The sequence below is a fragment of the Condylura cristata genome, unplaced genomic scaffold, assembly GCF_000260355.1.
Source record: "Condylura cristata isolate star-nosed mole 26May11 unplaced genomic scaffold, ConCri1.0 scaffold00027, whole genome shotgun sequence".
Taxonomy (NCBI): domain Eukaryota; kingdom Metazoa; phylum Chordata; class Mammalia; order Eulipotyphla; family Talpidae; genus Condylura; species Condylura cristata.
The window spans coordinates 27,541,425-27,562,582 of NW_004567128.1; positions in this window are offsets into that span (position 1 = coordinate 27,541,425).

Sequence of the window (21,158 nt, forward strand, 5' to 3'; positions counted from 1 at the left end):
GAGTTCGATCCCCGCCTGCCCCGGAGGTGACCACATGGCGTGGCACACCTCTCCTGACCCGCCCACTGCCCCTCAGCAGTGTACTTCGTCTGTCTACCTGTTCTGCTCCCCACTCTGTCTCTGGTGAATCCTCTCACCCTCTGCATCTCTGGCCTGTACGCCAGTTCTGTAAGCACAAATAAATAAATCTTTTAAAAAAATGTGTTTACCAAACTAAACATGCAAGCAAAGTAAGAATATTTCAGTAAATAAAGTCAGGGAAAGTTTATTATCAACAGACTATCACTAACTTCTAAATTGTGAAGAAGATTGACAGTAATTCCATATGAACAGTTGGAGAAGAAAGGAAGAATGAAGAACAAGAACTTGACAAACATTTGAGTAACCATTCCCACCTACTCCTACCCATTATTTTACTGGAGATCTTAAATAGGGTAGAAAGGAAATTCACTATCCTTATACTAGTAGTAGATTAGTGTATGAGACTATAATAAGGGCAGAAAGAAAAGATACATAATTATCAGAAGATGATTGTCTATACAGGAAACCCAAGACTCTGTAGAGAAAGAATTAGAAAATAGTTAATTTCAGCAAACCTGCTATAACATAGGCCAGATACACCAGAAATCATTACATTTCTACATACTACCAATAAAATTTAGGAAAGATCACTGAAAAATAGATAGCATCTCAAATGAATGAAAATAAGCTATGGAGAAAATATTTCCCCAAAAAATGTATCTGATGAAGGACTGTTGTCCCAAGTATACAATATAAGCAGTAAGACACAGAACAACTTGATTAAAAAACAGGCAAAAGATCTGAATAGACACCCCACCAAAGGAGATACACAGATGGCAAATAAGCACATGAAATATACCCCGTATCATATGTGATTAAGATATTGTCAAATGAAATAATGAGATACTATTACATACCTGTCTGTGTAGCCAAAATCCAGAACACTGATAAAAAATAAAAGCTGGCTAGGCTGTGCTCACTCGGTAGTGAAAATGCAAAATGGCACAGCCACTCAGGATTACAACTATTCAATTTCTACAAAACTGAGAATACTCTTATTCCTGGATTCAGTGAGCGCGGTCCTAGTATTTAGGTAAATAAATGAAAACTTGCTTGCATCCACACAGAAACGCACACATGGGTGTTCACAGCAGCTCCAGTCATCTTGCCAAAACTTGTAAGTGACCAAGATGCCTTTCAGTAAGTAAATGAATGAACTGTGTGGTACAACCAGACAGTGGAACTTTATTCGGCATTAAAAAGAAACAAGGGCCCTCCCTGGTGGTGCAGCGGGTTAAAGCACTGCACTAAGAAGCTTAAGCCACTTCCCCATGAGTTCGATCCCCGCCCGCACGGAGGAGATCCACATGGCGCTGCAGACACCTCCTGACCCGCCCGCTGCTCCCCTCAGCAGTGTACCTTGTCAATCTGCCTGTTCTGCTCCCCACTCTGTCTCTGGTGAATCCTCTCACCCTCCGCATCTCTGGCCTGTACCCCAGTTCTGTATGAATAAATAAATCTTAAAAAAAAAAGAAACAAGACTTAAGTGCCCCCAAGAGATGATCAGATACAGAAGACGTAGTAGTCTACTTAGCTGTAAGATGCAATTCTGCCATTTGCAGCATGCAAGGAACTTGAATGGATGATGCAAATCAAAGTTACCCAGGAAGAGAAGGTCAGATATGAGGTGGTTTCACATATATGGGGAATATAAGGAAACAAAGCAGATGGATTGACAAAGCAGAGTAAATGAATGGTCGTTGATAACCGAACTGAGGCTATCAGGGGTGAAGACAGTGGGTGTGAGAGAAAGGGTGAAGGGGGTGAAGGGGGTGTATGGAATGGTGGTGGGTATTTGTTTTTTGTTTTTAAAAACAACACAAATAAATGAGCTATCAAACCACAAAAAGACATGGTGGGACCATAAACACCTATCACTAAATAAAAGAGGCTACCCTGAAAAGGCTATATACTATGTGATTCCAATAACTTGCCATTCTGGAAAAGGCAAAACTATGAAACCAGGGCCCTCCCTGCTGGCAAAACGGGTTAAAGCAAGTGTGGCACTAAGGAGCTGTCCTCAGTCACTGCAGCATTAGTTGGATCCCTGGCCAGGGAGCCCACCCACATGGCGCAACAGACCTCCCTCTCCTGACCCACTGCACCCCTCAGCGGTGTTATTTCAATCTGCCTGTTCTGCTCCCCACTCTGTCTCTGGTGAATCCTCTCACCAGTCCTGCACCTCTGGCCTGCACCCCAGTTCTGTATGCATAAATAAACAAAATCTTACCCAAAAATGGGCAAAGGGTTTGAATACTTTGCCTAGGAAGAAAGGCAAATGGCCAGCAGGTATGTAAAAAGAGCTCAACATCACTCACATCAGGAAATGCAAATCAAAAACACAAAGATATTACCGCACACCTGTTAGAATGGCAATAATTAAAAAAAAAATAGATAGCATTTCCCGGGAGGGGGAGAAATGGGAACCCTGAGCACTGCTGGTGGCCTTGTGGAGTGAGCAGCTCCTACCAAACCGGAACTGCATGGAAATGCTCCCAAAACTAAAAAAACAACAAGATGTAGCAACAAAATATACATCTCTTTCGTCCTCGCAGATAAGCTCTCCCATTTCCTTTCTGTATTTACCCTCTAGGCTTAACAAACTTTGTTTTCTTATCTTCCAGGGGAAAGAGCCTCCCTAGGAAGATAATGTCTGAATTAGCCACAGTCAGGTGATAGCAAAAACAGCTGGAGTAGCCAGAACTGCCAGAGGCTTGTGTCCCAAGGACGGTCAGGCTGACCCTTGCCCACTCCTCCCTTCTCCTTCCTAACCCTTACCCACTCCTGGCTTCTACTACCTTGCCTCTACTACCTCTGCCAAAGAGCAGGACTGTATCTTGCAGACATGAGCCTGGGGCCCTCCCTAATTTGTCAACAAATTAAGCTGCCTTTCCTCAAACTGTTGCCTTCCTTTTAAAAAAATGATTTATTTATTTACGCATACAGAACTAGGGTACAGGCCAGAGGTGCAGGGGCAGTGAGAGGCTTCACCAGAGACAGAGTGGGGAGCAGAACAGGCAAATTGACTGAAGTACACTGCTGAGGGGAGCAGTGGGCGGGTCAGGAGGGGTCTGCCATGCCCAGTGGATCTGCTCCCTGTCAGGGATCGAACTCTTGCTGCAGTGGCTGTGCATAGCTGCACAGTGCTCCAACTTAACCCCTTATGCCACCAGGCAGGACCTTCAAACTGCTTCCTTTTATTGGTGAAGGAAACAGAGACCAGCATTCCAGTAACAACAGAACCACCATATTATGCAGCAATCCCATTTCTAAGTATATAACCACAGGATGTTAAGTCAGGATCTCAAAAAGCTGTCTGCATTCCCACATTCACTGCAGCGTCATTCACAATTGTCAAGATACTGATGACCTAAATGTCCATTAACAGGTGTGCTGGTGAAGAAAATATGGCATGAACATACAGTAGAATATCACCCAACCGGCCCTCCCTGATGGTGCTGTGGGTTGGAGCGCTGCACTGAGAAGCTAAGCCAAGCCATGGCTGCTTCAGTGCAAGTTTGATCCCTGCCCCAGAGGTGATCCACATGGTGTGCAGACCTCTCCTGACCCGCCCGCTGCTCCCCTCAGCAGTGTATTTCAGTCAATTTGCCTGTTCTGCTCCCCACTCTGTCTCTGGTGAAGCCTCTCACCACCCGTACACCTCTGGCCTGTACCCCCAGCTCTGTATGCATAAATATATATATATATATTTTTTTTTAAAGAATATCACCCAGCCTTTTAAAAGGAAACACTGCCATGTATGCCAGCATGTGTGAACCTGGGAGACATTGTACTAAGTGACATAATCCAGTCAAAGAAGGACAAAAAGCATGGCTTTGCATACATGAGATGATTACACAAAGAAGATGCAACTAGAATAGACCCGGGCAGGGCTACCCTAATGTGAAATGGATTGGCCTGACTCTGGGTCCCCACACGCATTGTTATAATAAGACTCAACTGGGGGCCTTCCATCCCTGGTGGCGCAGCGGGTTGGAGCACTGCACTGCAAAGCTAGGATAAGCCGTGGCCACTTCGATCTCCACCCCGGAGGTGACCACATGGCGTGGCAGACCTCTCCTGACCTGCCCACTGCTCCCCTCAGCAGTACACTTTGCCCATCTGCCTGTTCTGCTCCCCACAATGTCTCTAGTGAATCTTCTCGCTGCCCCTGAGCCTCTGGCCTGTACCCCAGTTCTATATGCATAAATAAATAAATCTTTAAAAAAAATGACTCAACTGCAGGCACACACAAATAGGGTAATAAAGGGTTTATTTACAAGGCCTGGTTACAAATCAAGCCTGGCTGCTTAACTCCGCCCTCAGTTCCCAGCAATCCTCCTCCCTATGTGGTGATGACATTATGGGATTTGTAGTTCTTGCTATCTTGGGTCTCTTTGGTCCGGGGTGGGGGCAAGGTCTATATAAAACCTATTTGTGGACATGCTTCCCTCTCAGCAGACCAACTCTTAGAAGAAGCAGAAACTAGAATGGTGCTCACCAAAGAGGGGGTGGAAGGCAGAAGTGAGGGGTTGCTGCTCACTGAAGACAAAGTTCTGGTTCTGCAAGATGAGTAAGGTCTAGATAATCTGCTGCCCAGCATAGTGTCTATATATACTTAACGTACACATATATAGTTCACAGTGAGGTGTTAGACACTTTAAAATATATTAACAGGGCCTCCCTGGTCGCACAGGGGTTAAAGACAGTGCTATCAAGCTATCTCTAGCCAAAACAGCACCAGTTCACTCTCCCCACCCCAGCCAGGGAGCTGACCCACGTGGTGCAGCAGACCGCTCCTTCCTCCCCACTGCTCCCCTCAGCAGTGTATCTCAGTAAATCTGTCTGGTCTGTTCCCACTGTCTCTGGTCAATTCTTCAACTCCTCCAACACACACACACTTGTGGCCTACACCCCAGTTCCTGTATGTATAAATAAAAAAAAATCTCTAAAATAAAATATATTAACAAGATAGATCCTACATTGTGTTCTTATCAAAAGGAAAAAAAAACATTAAATAAATTTTCAGGGTGGTGGATATGTCCAGAATTTTACTTTTGGTGACGGTATCCTATACCTATGCCCAAACTCATCAAGATGTATACAGTAAATATGTGCGATTCTTTATGCTCTATTAAGCTTTAAAAAGGGGGAGAGTCAAAAGATACAAAAACACTGATTCAAAAAGACACCTGCACCCCCATGTTTATTGCTGCTTTATTTATAATAGGAAAGACATGGAAACAACCCCAATGCCCAAAAGTAGATGACTGGATTAAAAAGATATGGTACAGGCCCTCCCTGGTGGCGCAGCGGGTTAAAGCACAGCACTGAGAAGTCAAAGCCACTTCCGCATGAGTTCGATCCCCACCTGCCTCGGAGGTGACCACATGGCGTGGCAGACCTCTCCTGACCCGCCCACTGCTCCCCTCAGCAGTGTACTTAGTCTATCTGCCTGTTCTGCTCCCCACTCTGTCTCTGGTGAATCCTCTCACCCTCCGCATCTCTGGCCTGTACCCCAGTTCTGTATGAATAAATAAATAAATCTTTAAAAAAAAAAAAGATATAGTACATATATGGAATATTACTCAGCAATCAAAAATATAAACTCATGCCTTTTTAACAATGGAATATTACTCAGCAATCAAAAATATAAACTCGTGCCTTTTAACAATGGAATATTACTCAGCAATCAAAAATATAAACTCATGCCTTTTGCAGCAACATGGATGGAGCTGGGAGGGATCATGCTTCGTGAAATAAGCCAGAAAGAAAAAGAAAAATATCGATGGTTTCACTCATAGGACTTGGGGGGGGGGATAATAAAAACGGACAACTATATACCAGAGATATTTTACGGGGGTGGAGTGGAGAATGGGATCAAAAATGGGGGGAGTACAAGGGGCTATGGTGATGGCACATGGGTGAATTGGTGATGGGAAGTCCACGGGGTTTGCAGTTGAGATGGAAAAAGGCACAAAATGATGTAAAAATAAACAATTATAATAAAAATAAAATAAAAATCAAAGGCAAAATAAAGGGGGGTTAACTCCACGAGACATCTGAAGGATAGAGCATGTGCTGCTGCCTCCGCGGTGGTTGGCACTTAGTAAGCCCTCAATACTCTCCGTTTATTACCTAAGATAAGGACTTCCTTGCCGTCCCCACTCCTTGTGGGGCTCCCCGCCCCCCCTCCATCACCAAGGGCACCAGTGCCCAAGAGGCGCCTCCGGGGCTGCGCAGCCAGGCACCCCCAGCTCCTTTCCGGCCCAAGCACTACCAGTAAGTGGTGCCCACTAACTTGGAAGGGCAGGAAATGGGAGAGGGCAGGGAGGGACCTGGAAAGGTGCTGATAAGGGACGTAACCCTCCTAAACAGCCCAGCCAGCGAGTTCTCAGCTGCGGCAAGTCGGATCCCTGGCGGCCCAGTGGATACACTGGCCTGAGGGCACTGAACGCAGATCCGCAGATAGAGGAACTGGACCCACTGATCGCCCAGCAGGCTTTTGGCTCAGCCCCTGAACTGTTCCTGCCCCAAGCAAAACCTTCACGCTGATCGGACCAGCCCTTAGATCTTTCCCGAACCCTCCGGCTCTACCTCACCTGGCAAAGTGCAAGTTCACCCCCTCTCAGCAGTCAATGCCAGGTGAACCGGTAGGGACTCCAGGTGCTGCCAAAGGAGCATTTACCGTGATCAGATGCACGTCTAACCTTGTCCTTCGCGCACCTCCAGTCAAGAAAACCTGGTTGTGGAGCCCCCTGGAGATGTGGCGGTGTCTGCTAGGCCGCATCATGATTTCTAAACACCATGCCCCACTGGCCACACAGGGCACTTCAGGGAAATGCCTTGTAGGAACACACCAGATGAGTTTGGGCCATTAATGTGCCAAGAAATTAAAGGAAGCACAAAGAACAGTTGGGGCATCGGCATAACAGGGGAGGTGGCTTGAGGGGGCACTCACTGGCCACATCTGGACAACTTGAGTACCAAAAGAAATAATAATGGACTTGGGCCTCCCTGGTGGTGCAGGGGGTTAAAGCACTGACGGCATTATGAAGCTTTCTGCAGCCACTGGCCAGGGAGCTGACCCACAAGGCCCAGCAGACCTCTCCTGACCCGCCCGCTGCTCCCCTCAGCAGTGTACTTCAGTAGATCCGCCTGCTCTGCTCCCCACTCTGTCTCTGGTGACTCCTCTCACACACCCGTCAGCCCCCGCACCTCTAGCCTGTACCCCAGTCCTTATATGCATAAAGAAATAAAATACGGCCCTCCCTGGTGGCGCAGCGGGTTAAAGCACAGCACTGAGAATCTAGAGCCACTTCCACATGAGTTCGATTCCCGCCTGCCCCAGAGGTGACCACATGGCGCGGCAGACCTCTCCTGACCCGCCCGCTGCTCCCCTCAGCAGTGGACTTCGTCGATCTGCCTGTTCTGCTCCCCACTCTGTCTCTGGTGAAGCCTCTCGCCACCCCTGAGCCTCTGGCCTGTACCCCAGTTCTGTATGCACAAATAAATAAATAAATAAATCTTTAAAAAAAAAGAAATAAAATACTTAAACAAAAATAGAAATAACAACGGACTTTCAGCCCCAGTCAAGCTGGAGTAGCTACATTCTCCCCAACCCTCCCTATTACAGCAAACCCAATGGCCCAGGAAGGCTCTGAAGCGGGGCTGCCTACGGCCTCAGGACTTAAGAAACAGCGTGGTAGTGAACTTACTGGCTTCCTTATTGCTGCCAATCCCGAACTGCCAAGAGTCAGAGACAGAGAGGCAGAGAGAAAAAAGAGGGGAGTATGGGAGGGTAGAGTGGGGGAGAGGAGAGGAGGGAGTGATATCTCTAGTTTCTTCTAGCCAAAGGTCGAGGGAAATGGTGGCTTAACAACAGAAAGCGTTAGGTGATACCAGCCCCACACTAGCCAAACAAATGGAACATCCGCCCCCTTTTCATCAGGAGAGTAGGGAGCTGAGAGTCCACCCCACCCCACCCCATGGCAGGAGGAAGTGAACTGAACCTCCACCCCACTCAGCATTAACAGACTAAACAAGGATGTGGGAGATGGGTCTGATGGAGGCTTAGCTTAGAGTACAAATGTTAGCGTGGAAGCTTCCAAGGCCACAAACTGGAGTGGGAGCAACGATGAACATAGTCATTCAGCCGGCTCTGGAAAAATCCTTAGGGTCAGGAAATCATGGAGGGAGTTGATTGAGGGTCATTACAAAGAATCCCCAGTCCTTAAACAGATGAAGCCGATCAGATCTAGACTTAACAATAGAGAACAATCCATAAAGGAATGAACCCCTCAAAAGAACACTGTATAAGAACAACTATTGCTCTGGCAAAATGTTTTTGTCCCCAAACGGGCTCTTTCGACAAACCTGCCCCTTTCAGAAGTAGCTGCCTGCCCACCTGCGTCTACTCAGGCACCTCCTTTCTTTTTCCTAATGTTTGTGGGCAGATGAGGGGCACCTAGGACTCCCCAAATCTGCTCTAAATGGGTTCTACCATTCACCACATAAAGACAAACATCCTCTTAGTGCCTAAGTCCTTAAGTAGAAAAGAACTTTAATGCAATTAGTGTGCAATAGAGAAAAGAGAAGAGAAAGAATATAGTTAAAATGGTTCCACCAAGAAACACCCAAAGTTACCCATCACCTCAAACACCCAGCAATGGGGTTGGCCGAAAGCGACCACTGACGCCCAAAAGCCCGCCCCAAGTCTAAGGCACCTCCTGGTGGGAACCCATGGGAAAGTGTTGAAGGGACCAGATAAGACTGGAAACGAGCAAATTCAAAATGCAAGTCATCATACAGGCTGCCACTGTCAGCCGCCCCATGGGTTTCTCACCCACGTCTCATCTCTTTCAAGTGTTCCCTTCTATGACCCGCTAGTCCCTGGTGCAAGCCCAGGACAAAAAACGAGCGCGGTTTCTTCACGTTTCTCTGCTCCAGATGCCTCCTCCAAGTCATCTTTTTCTTCTCTTGTCTTTTTTAGCTTCTCTTGAACACTCAGCTCTACCCTTCTTGGATGGGGCAGGGATCCAGGGACTCCCCTTTCTACGAGGTTCACCCTATTGCACGAATAAACCTGTCCCTCTAAAATGCAACAATAAAATGCAACTTTTGCCTGCTTGTGTCTATGCAAATGCCTTTTCCTTAATAAACCGGCCTGTGTTGCAAGGAGCCTGCTCACTAATGCCAACATCACATCTGAACCCCAACCATCTCATCACAGCCTCCTCAGGTCTTATCAGGATCACACATTCCCTTCACCTCTGGTGTCAGCGGGGCCCAGCTGGCAGGCGAGTTTACACCCTCACAAGAGGTAAGGCAGTGGGCCCTGATTTTTCTGGGAAGGCGCCAGCAGGCGGAAGGGGGAGGTGAGTTTCCACCCACCCACCCACCTCCACAAAGGTACTGTGATTAAGTGCTCTACCTCTGCTGAGCTGAATTCTCAAGGGCCCAGCAGGAAGTTGAAGATAGGCCTACCCACCTCACCTTGACAGGATGGCTTTAAGAAAATAAGCCACAAAGAGAAACACAAACACCAGGTGGTGTCAACTATATGCGGAATACAGAGAAACCAAACTTAGGGGCACAGCCAAACTTGAAACCAACCTTGGAAAGCTGACCCTAGATGCATCCACGGGGCTGTGGGGAGAGCAGGGTGGGGAGGTGGAGGACTATGGGTCCCTGGTGGTGGGTGCACTGCAGCCACGGCACCTGAAGGGGGCGATCCTGTACTTGCCAAATACTAGCAGTGATGGGCAACCATAAAACATTTGAGTTTGATTTATTTGAAAAACTTTAACATTTTAAAAATAAATTTCAAAAGGTTAAGTCTCACAATACAGTGTCTCCCCCCAAGATTAATTATCATAATAGAATATCCAAAATGCTCTGGTTAAGATGAAAAACCCCAGTCCACTTATCAAGACCCAAGAAAATCCACAGCTTATGTGAAAAAGACAATCAGCAGAGAAGCCATGGCTGAGATAAGTCACAGGTTGGAATTATCTGCAAAGGTGTTAAGGCAGCTACCATAAAATCGCCTCAGTAAGTAATCACACGTTCAGTTTTTCTCCCCCAAGTCTGATGTTAGCTTTAGTTTTCTTGTAGATGTTCTTTATCAGCTTGGGGTATTCCTAACGTGCTGAGTTTTACTTATGGATTCATCAAATGCATTTTCTGTGCTGTTGATTTGACCATACTGATTTTCTTCTTTATTCCATTGATATGATAAAATAAACTGATTTTTCAGTGTTGGCCCGGCTTTGTCCATATACTCAGAAAACGTGTATGATACGCACTTCTTTTCCAACATGGCAGGAGGGGGACATTCGAACATTCCTGGAAAGGAACAGTAGTGGGGGGGGAGTTGGTAAAGCCATCACAGAGCCATCCTGCGGATGGGAACCATGTGGCTTCCCTGGCTCTATGCCTTTTTTTTTTTTTTTTAATGTTTATTGACATAACGACTTACAACACTAAATGAGTTTTAGCAGTTAAAGTTCACACCACTGCAGATGTAAGGTATCACACTACAACCACCACTAAAAGGTCAGTGGTCATTATGCTAGTTGTTCAATTGGGGATTTTCCAATACTGTGACCCTTCATGAAAAAGGGATTCGTTTTCTTATCACATGTAAAAAAATGAACTTGCAAAATGATTTACAACTACTATATGCAACGTGTATAGGGGTAGAAGGAGCTGAAATGTCTGAGAATAGTTTACTTTTCATAGTGATTCCAATCTATCCAGCAATATTTTTGGTTGTTGCTTATCTTTATTCATTTTCCAACTTTACTGATATATAATTAACACATAACACTTTGGAAGTTCAAGTTTAACATGTCGATTTGATATACATCTATACATCACAAAATATGATCGTCATAGCAATTGCTACCACCTCCCTCCCTTCACGCGGTTACCATTTATATTTTTTATGGTGAGAACATCTGAGATCTATTCTCTCAGCAACATTCAAATATATGATAAGATATTAATTATAATCACCATGCTTTACATTTACAAGAACTTGTTAATCTTTTGCTGGAAATTTTGTTTGTATATTTTTAAGATAATAATGATTTAGGACACTATACGTGGTTCCATTACAGGTTCACACCTTTTCAGATGTATGTTGCCAAATCGCATGCACCACCAGGCCATAGTCCTCCACCATATCCCATGAGAATCCTTCCATACTTTGCTCCAGTGGCCTCAATTCTAGTCAGATTAATAGCATCTGTTTTGGTTTAGTTCTGTCTGTTCCTTTCTTTTCTCTGTATTCCACATGAGTGAAATTGTCGGTATTTGTCTTTCCTTCTGACTTATTTTGCTTAGCATAATCCTGTCCAGGTCCATTTCTGTTGCTGCAAATGGCAAGATTCCATTTTCCTATATACCTGAGTAGTATTCCGTTGTGTCTATCTACCATATCTTCTTTTTTAACGTTTCTTTACTTTTGCATACAGAACTGGGGTACATGCCAGAGGTGCAGGGGCAGTGAGAGGCTTCACCAGAGACAGAGTGGGGAGCAGAACAAGCAGATCGATGATGTACATCGCTGAGGGGAGAAGCGGGTGGGTCGGGAGAGGTCTGCCACGCCAAGGAGGCCCCATGATTTCAACACTATTTACAACAGCCAAATTATGGAAACAACCTAAGAGTCCAAGGACAGGTAAATGGATTAAGAAGATGTGATATATAATGAGCCCTCCCTGGTGGTGCAACAGGTTAAAGTGCAGCATTACGAAGCTGGCCACAGCCACCTCAGCGTAAGTTCGATGCCTGGCCAGGGAGGTGACACACATGTCACAGCAGACCTCTCCAGACCTGCGCGCTGCTCCCCTCAGCAGTGTATTTTGGTCAATCTGCCCGTTCTGCTCCCCACTCTGTCTATAGTGAGTACTCTCATCCCCCACACCTCTGGCCTGTACCCCAGTTCTATATGTATAAATAAATATATCTTTAAAATCATAGTGCAACAATCAACATAGGAGTGCATGTATACCTTTAAAGGGGTGCTCTTGCATTCTTTGGGTATCTACCTAGGAGCAGAATTGCTGGAAAATATAGATGTTTATTCTTAATATTTTGAGAAAATTCCATGCTATTTTCTGTAGGGTTGAACCAGTTGCATTGAACTTCCTGCCACCAGCACACGTTCTCATCAATACTTGTTTCTATTCTTTTTGCTATGGAACAGTCGCATAGATTTTCACTGGAAGTTTGAACTCTTTCACCAATATCTCCCCATTACCCCCAGTCCCCCAACCCCAGTGTACTGGGTATTATTGGTTTGTCTTTTTCAGATTCCACATTTAAGTGATATCTTGTAGTGTTGTCTTTTTTTGAGTTATTTCACATAGCCTCAAAATCCATCCAAGTTGTCACAAATAGCAGAGATTCCTTTTTCATGGCCGAACACCCATATGTGTGGTATGAAGATGTGATATATACATGTGTGTGCATGTATGTATATGCCACATTCATCCATTCACCCACTGAGTGACAGACACCTGGATTGTTTCCAGATCTTGGCTGTTGTGAATATGCTGCAATGAACATGGAGGGCAGGTATCTCTAGAAGATCCTGATTTCAGTTCCTTTGGATATATATTCCAGTATGGGGTTGGATGACATAGTGGATCTATTTTGTTTATATTTTTAAATTTTGAGGACTCACCATACTTTTCCATAATGGTTGTACCAATTTGCATTACCACCAACAGTTTGCAAGAACTGCCTTTTCTCCACACCCTTGCCAATACTTATTAACTCTTGTCTTTTTTATGACAGCCGTTCCAACAAGGAAGGTGGTATCTCGTTGTGGTTTTTATCTGTATTTCCCTGATGATGAGTGATTTCGAGTATATTTTCATATACCATTGGTCATTTGTATGTCTTCTTTGGAAAACTGTCTATTCCTTTACACATTTTTTCAGTAGAGTTCTTAATATCCCCCCCACCCACCCATATGAGCTCTTTACAGGTCTTGAATATTATTTTGTTTATACATTTGAATCTTAATTCTTTATCAGCTATATGATTGGCAAATATTTTTTCCCACTTCACAGGTTGCCTTTTCATTTTCTGATTGTTTCTTTTGCTGTACAGGAGACTTTTAGTTTGATATAGTCCCACTTACTTATTTTTGCTTTTCTTGCTTCTGCTCTTTCTCATATCCAAGAAATCACTATGAAGCCAATGTCAGGGAGTTATATCTTCCAAAAAAGGTTTACAATTTCAGCTCCTAAATCTAAGTCTTTCACTCATTTAGAATTCATTTTGTGATTGGCATATATTAAGCAATAGTTTTTCCCCAACAAACAGGTAAAGCAAATACATTTCATTTAGCTGCCTTAAATTCCATGGCTTAAAACCAGAGAACAAAATTTATTAATACTTTTACTACTAATTATTTTCAATGACTCTTCTTTTCTCTTCTTTTAGACAATTAAGGTGAAAGCATCTTATTTCTGTTTCTCTACAATCTTTCCTGCTTTATTAAGTTGTAGATTTTGATGCCAAAGTAGCACATACAGGAATTCCCAGGTGTGATGGCTTCCCCTATTCAAGTAATGCCTTGACTTAGCTCCTTTTGGGTAGTGATGGGTTTAATTGCCTCTTGTATGATACTTTCTTCCTCTACATCTCATTACTTATAAAACTACAGATATCTAGGGCGTTCTGAAATTTCCTTTTTTATTAGAAGTTTTCATCACCTCCCTTACATTGTTATTTGGGGGAGGAATGAAGACTGGATAGTTAGTTCCCTTATCCCTTAAACAAAAAGAAATTAAATCTGGGTAGAAACTTCATGTATTTTTTTAAATGTGGGGAAAAAAAACAATAACCTTGGGCGTATTAAATAAAAACTAGGGCAAATATTTTTATAATTGACAAATCAGATATCACAAAAGAAAAAAACAGTGACAAAATAGGCGTCCTGAAAATAGAGTTGTTTGTGTGTGCTTCTTAACATTTGGCTATTCTTATACCAACCTTTTTAAAGCAAAAATGAGATCAGTGAGTGCTTATTGTTCTTCAGCTTATTTTTATTCAGCTGGCAATAAAATAATGGCATCTTTCCAAGTTAGTGTCTTCATTTTATCAGCTATATTACTTATTTCATTATGTGGAAATCTATAATGTATTCTCTTTTGTATTCTTCTCTTTGGTTGATACCTTAACTAAGTTATAGGAGGAAATAATAAACCTATTGTAACACTTCTAATGCCTACAGATTATTATCAAAGGGTTTCAAAGCACCTAATACAATGGTTTCATGGCATTCTTTGCTTCAGTGTGTGGCTGGATATAAATAATTCTCAAAAGAAAACTGCTGAGTCACAGATCATATTTTTTTATTGTACCACCTGAAAACAATTGTTATAAACGTTGAAAATTACATGGTTTTGCTTCTTGGGGTGATGAATAAAATGCACCATTTTAGTAATTAACTGTAAAAAATAAACAGCACATCAACACATCTTAGATGTTGCTAACAGAGATACATAAGCTTTCTAAGTTCATGATAAATATTGTATCTTTAAAGCAGACTCCTTTATTTACTGTTGTCTAGAAAATCAAATGAATACTTAGTTGTTTTCTTTCGTTCTCATGTTTTCACTTTATTCCTCATGTTTTCACTTTATTCTCCATAGCCTGGTTGATGTTGTTTTTTGTTTTTTTTTTCCAGAAAATTCTCTGGGTGAAAATTTGCACATCGCCCAGCAGAGGGCCCTGTATTCTGAGCCATCATCAGGCCTATTTAGAAAGGCTACTGCAGACACAAATTAGAAAATCTGGAATGAGAGCTCCTAACCTCCCACACTCCACCAACGGACTATCAGGTTCCAGCTACAGCTGTTCAGCTAACAACAGATGGCGTCTGCACTTCCTTTTCATCAAGGAGGCAGAAGAAATGGTTTCTAAGAATAACTAGCAGCTTGGGAAAATATCCCCATTATGTGAATTACCATGCAAGTATTTTAGATTGCAGCTTTTATCCGCACTGAGATTCCTATTCTCATTTTTAAATGCGTTTGATTGTATGGTGATGGATGGAAATTAGCTTTTGGTGGTGATGATGACACAGTGCATATATGATGGATTGTGCTGCACAGTGAAACTTAGGTTAAGAACCAACGTTACCTTAATAAAATTTTATTTTAAAATGTATTTGATGGCTATATAGACATAAATATAAATGCTTGGGGAAATACATTAAAAAGGAATACATCACAATGCTTATTTTACTGAAGAGATTATACCACATCCTTTTCTGTTGATTTGCCACATCCTTTTATTTCCCAAATTTAAGAGCACAGTTCTTTTATTTTGAATATTCCACTTTCAGAAAGAAAATATAGACAAATGAAAAAGCGAGAGAAAGGAAGTATATGTATGTTATTGAAAAATTCAAAACATTTGGAATAAAGTTAAAACAAATCTTTACTGAATCTTTACAATGGAATAATTTTCATGAAAATGAGAACATTTTCATCTCATTTTACCTTCATCGAATTGTTCATTTTTATCCTTTCAGCAAAAACACAGAAAAATCCACTTAACATGTAAAAGTTAAGGATCTCTTCAGAAACAAGTAGAAATCCACAGCTTGACCTGCTGTTAGTTTTATCTTGATTTCAAGGATGGGCAAGAACTTTGTTTAGTGACTGTGTCATTAAAGTGTATTTTGAATTAAAATATAATTTAAACATTTATTCTGCAAATGTTTAGGCATTCTTTTTATATGTCAAGCACTTTTTGCCCTATGAACTCTGTCCCTACCCCCACCGCCAAAAAAAAAAAAATTCTTCTAGGTCCCAACACCAACTGCCACTTGGCTAAGCCCCTTTCATTCTTTAGTTCTGCAACAGCTCTTCAGGGAGAACTTCTCATCTCCCTCATCCCAGCTGCCTTCTGCCCTTTAGACTTTGGCTTCCTCGGAATCCTTGGATGTGTGCCCTTTGAACTGCAGGCACCAGGAAGGAAGGGACAGGAAACTCTTGAGTCAAATCTGTTGACATGGGAAGTCCCACATTATCTATAAGTGGACAGTATTTGTAGAAAAAGTATGTTTGCAAGCATTCTACTGCTCAAGATGGGGTATTTGCTTTTCCACTGTATTTAATTTTACATTGCTTACATGTTTATTTTGAAATGATTTAAAACTTAGAAGAATTGCAAGAACAGTATAAAGAACTACTCTATACTCTTCATTAAGATTCCTCATTTGTTAACCATTCTTTTCTCTTTCCTCCATCACATAGGTAGGTGAATAGACAATAATATTACATTGCAACTATGAATTCCCTTTACCTCTAAATAAAGCGGCACTGTAAAGAAAACATTTGGATGCTTCTGGACAGTTAGGGTTTTCAGGGGAAAGAAATTTGGGCTAAAAGACAAGCAAGCCCGGGGAGTGATTACATAATAAAAGGTTAAAAGGGTGATTCACTAACAGGAGAACTGGGGAGAAATTTACTACCCAGAAGTAGGTGTTTACATTTCCAAGTGAGCTTAAACACAGAACCAGCCATTTACATTCCAGAGGGAAGGGGGTGGGTAGCTTCCCTAATCCCCTCTAAACTCTAAGTTACCAATTCTGGAACTTCTCTCACTAGTCCAACCCCTGTACATGTGGGTCTTACTTCATTGTGTCCCCAAAAGGGGAAGAATTGAGGCAAAGGAAAACTGATGTGATTATTCCTATAAATCATAACCTGCTTCAAAATTTTATTTGGGATCTTATGTTTACTGTGAGTATAATAAGAATACAAATATTAAACATTGTTCAAATAATTCAGAGTATATCTCTACTAACAAGGACATTCTTTCCCAAAGCCACAACACAGGGCCTCCTCCCTGGTAGGCTAGAGGTTAAGTTTCAGCACTACCACCTCCACAGCCCAAGTTCCTTGGATCTAGCAAGGGAACTAACCCACATGGTGCAGCAGACCTTTCCTGTCTCCCAGTTGCTCCCCCCAGCATTTCTTGTATTTCAGTGGATCTGCCTGTTCTGCTCCCCACTCTGCCTCTGGTGAATCCTCTCACTGCCGCACCTCTGGCCTGTACCGCAGTTCTTCTACACAAAAATAAACAGAATCTTTAAAAATAATAATAAATAAGAATCCCAAGCCAAAAAAAAAAAAAAAACAAAGCCACAACAACAAAAATTATCAAGTTCAGGAAATCTAACATTGATACAAATATTATCTAAAGTCCTCACTCAAATGTTATCTAATCCGAGTTTTCCTAATCACGACTTGTAAAGCAATTATTTTCTAGTCCAGGATATAATCCAGAATTACACATTGGCTTTATCCATTCTTATTAGTCACTTTTATTTAGTCTAAATTAATTTTTTCTTGCTAAAAAATTTTATTAAGGTAACATTGGTTTAATTTTTAATCACATTTAATATGGAATTTAGTATGGAACAGATTTATCCCCGAATTAGCTTTGATTATGTGATGAAGGTGATACCTGCCAGGTTTCTCTATTTTCAAACCACTGTTTCTCTCTTTCTAATTTTAAGTATCTTGTATAGCGATACTTTGATGATGATGAATAGGATATTTTGAAGACTCAAATATGAAATTAATGTTGGCTTACTGTAACTTTTATAGTTTATAAACTTTTTAATTTTGAAAGCTTTTTGACTGGTAACAATACAGCTTAAATACAAATACATTATACAGTACATATTTTCTTTATGTCCTTATTCTACAATTTTTTCTATTTTTACAATTTTTAATTTTGAAAATGTTTTGTCAATAACTGAGATGCAAGCACACACATTAGCCTAGGCCTACGCAGGGTCAGGACCTTAATATTCTGCATACCTCTCGCGGGGGGGGGGGGGGGGGGGGGGGGGGGGGGGGGGGGGGCAAGAGGCTGTAGCTGCAGCTGTCTCTCCCCAACAATGCCTCCTCTGGATTAGGCCATGAAGAACTTTCTTAGGGCTCTTCTAGAGAGGGGCCCTTTTTCCAGAAATATGTCCCTGGTGCTCTGCTTCTTTTTTTCATCACAGATTTGCTAATAAGCAGGTCATGAACTATAAACGTTTGTCTCTATTAATGAAAACAATTTTGGTGTAGGGGACCATGTTTTCCTTCTTTTTTTAAGATTTATTTATTTGTGCATACAGAACTGGGGTACAGGCCAGAGATGCAGGAGGTGGGAGAATTCACCAGAGACAAAGTGGGGAGCAGAACAGGCTGACTATGTACACTGCTGGGGGGAGCAGCGGGCGGGTCAGGAGAGGTCTGTCACGCGATGAGGTCACCTCCAGGGTGGGGATCGAACTCATGCTTAAGTGGCTTTAGATTCTTAGTGCTGTGCTTTAACCCTGTGCCACCAGGGAGGGCCCATGTTTTCAATATTTTTAAAAGATTCATTTATTTATGCATACAGAACTGGGGTACAGGCCAGAAGTGCAGGGGCAGTCAGAGGATTCACCAGAGACAGAGTGGGGAGCAGAACAGGAAGATCAATGAAGTACACTACTGTGGGTAGCAGCGGGCGGGTCAGGAGAGGTCTGCTGCGCCATGTGGGTCAGCTCCGGGCCGAGGATGGAACTCTCACTGAAGCAACTGCAGCTGGCTTGCAGTGCTGCGTCCTAACCACCTGGGAGGTGGTTTCAAATTTGTAAGGAAAAATTTCACTGTGAATTTTCTTTGCAGTTCTTTTCCCTCTCCTTCAGTTGCTTTCCTTTTGCCTCTGCAGCTATGTGTTCCTGATCCAACAACTCCTTATTAGTTAGTTCTTCAGGAGCCACTTCTAGGAGCTTCTCAATGTCATTCTCATCCACACCCAGGTTAAACTTCTTTGCATCTCAACTTTGACTTCATTGACTTTTGCATCCCCCTCATCCTTGAAAGATCCCTTGATGTCATGGATGAACCTCTCTTGAGTGTCTTCTCAAACATACAACCCATATGCTCCTTGGTGACATCAACCCAAGCACAAACAAGATTCTTGATGCAGTCATAGATGTTGTAATCCTTCCAGAATTGCCTCAGTGTCTTCCTCAGTTGCAACTATATACTGTGCTAATTTCCTCCTCAAGTAGTAGACTTAAAAGCTGCTTCAATTTCTTGATCCGATGGGTGGATCGAAGAGGTGGTTTTGGAGGGAGAAAAACCACTTTGATAATGAGGTGAAGATCACCACTAAAAGGAGGATGTCAGCAGTAAGCAAAATCTTAAAAGGAATGTTATTTTCCAAACAGTACTTCTCAATTTCACTGGCATAACAACTCAAGAGGGCACCTTGGAAGAGGAACTGGGTCACCCATGACTTCTGGCACTGGCAATGTATGCCTATTGATATGCTTGAAGGTCTTTGGGTCCTTCCTGCACCGGATCACAAAGGACTTTAATTTGTAGCCTGAAACACTGTACCCACACAAGACTTATCTTGTCCTTAAAAGCCTTGAAACCTGGTATGGACTTAGCCTCCTTATGGATGAAAGTCCTTTCATGCATATTTGCAGAATAGGGAAGTTTCATTCATATTGAAAATTTGTTCTGGCAAGTAAGTTTCAATTTTCCTCCACAATCAGCTTATCTCTAGTTTCCAGAATTTTTTCAGCTGCCTTTACAGCACTTGCCAGACTCACCACCCACTGTCACATTATATAATGAATAACAATTCCGGAATCATTTAAGCTACCCAGAACTAGCAGTAAATTTAACATTATAGTTGGGTCCAGATTTTTTTTTTTCTTTCATCACAATTTTTTTTTTGCTTTGGTCGTGATCAAATGATCACAAGTTGAGAGGAATATGATCTGTGTCAATCTCTATTCAGGTCATTAGCTGTTTCTCTAACATTAGATGTTTCTCTATATCTGATATAGTTCCTTCTCAAAAATTTTCTAGATTTCTTGCTTTCATTGAAGCAGATTTTTAATAGCTCTGTCACTTTGTTCTTGTCCTCCAAGATCATAGCTATGGTGGCATGGGGCATGCCTGACTGGTGAGCAGTCGCCATCATTGATTTTCCACTTTCTTAGTCCTTAATCACTTTGAATTTTGCCTCCAAATCAACCACTCAATGTGGCTTCTGACTGGCAATATTAGCAGTAGATTTTGTACTCTTTACGACCATGATGAACAAAACAACATGAGATTAAATCAAGCAGAAGGGGAAATGATGCTATCAAGTGATGTGGTAAACACCAGCAGGCTGCCACTGGTACAAATGCTAACTCCATCTCATCAGTTACGATGTTACTAGGCAACAGTAATGTGGGAACTAACGCAACCAAGGTGCTGTCCACAGCTGACTAAAACACTGTTATGCCATACCTAGCTGCTTGCCCCAATATTAGCTTTGATCATGTGATTAAGGTGTGATTAGCCACTGCAGATTGAATGGTTATGTCCTCCCCAAATTCATACGTCAAAAACCTACTGAGCAAGGTGATGGTGTCAGGAGACGGGACATCTGGGAAGTGGTTAGATCATAAGGGCAGAGCCCTTATGAATGGAATTAGTGCCTTATAAAAAAGATTCCAGGGCCTTCTGGGTGGCGCAGGGGTTAAAGTCTCAATGCTATCAGGCTATCACCAGCCATTGCGGATCTATCCTGTCTCAAATGTTACTACTCTCAGCACTGTACTTCAGTAGACCTGCATGTTCTGCTCCCCACTCTGTCTCTGGTGTATCCTCTCACACCCTGCACCTCTGGCCTACACCCCAGTTCTTGTATGCATAAATAAATAAATAAATAAATAAATCTTATTTCAGCTGCATTTAGTTTTCATCCTCAGCTATGACTGTCAATACTACATAAGTAGCAAATCAGTGCCAGTGTTAAAGAGGAAAGTGTTATGTTCTCTTAAAAAGAAGATCCCAGAGACTTCCTTCTCCCCTTCCACCAAGTGATGGCACAACAAGAAGTTGGAAATCTGCAAACCAGAAAAAGGCCTTTATCAGAACCCAACCATGCTGAAACCTTGATCTTGGATTTTACACTGCCCAGTCTGTGGTAATTTGTTATAGCAACCTGAAGAGACTAAGATTGCACCGTATCTATTTATTTATTGCTTGTAT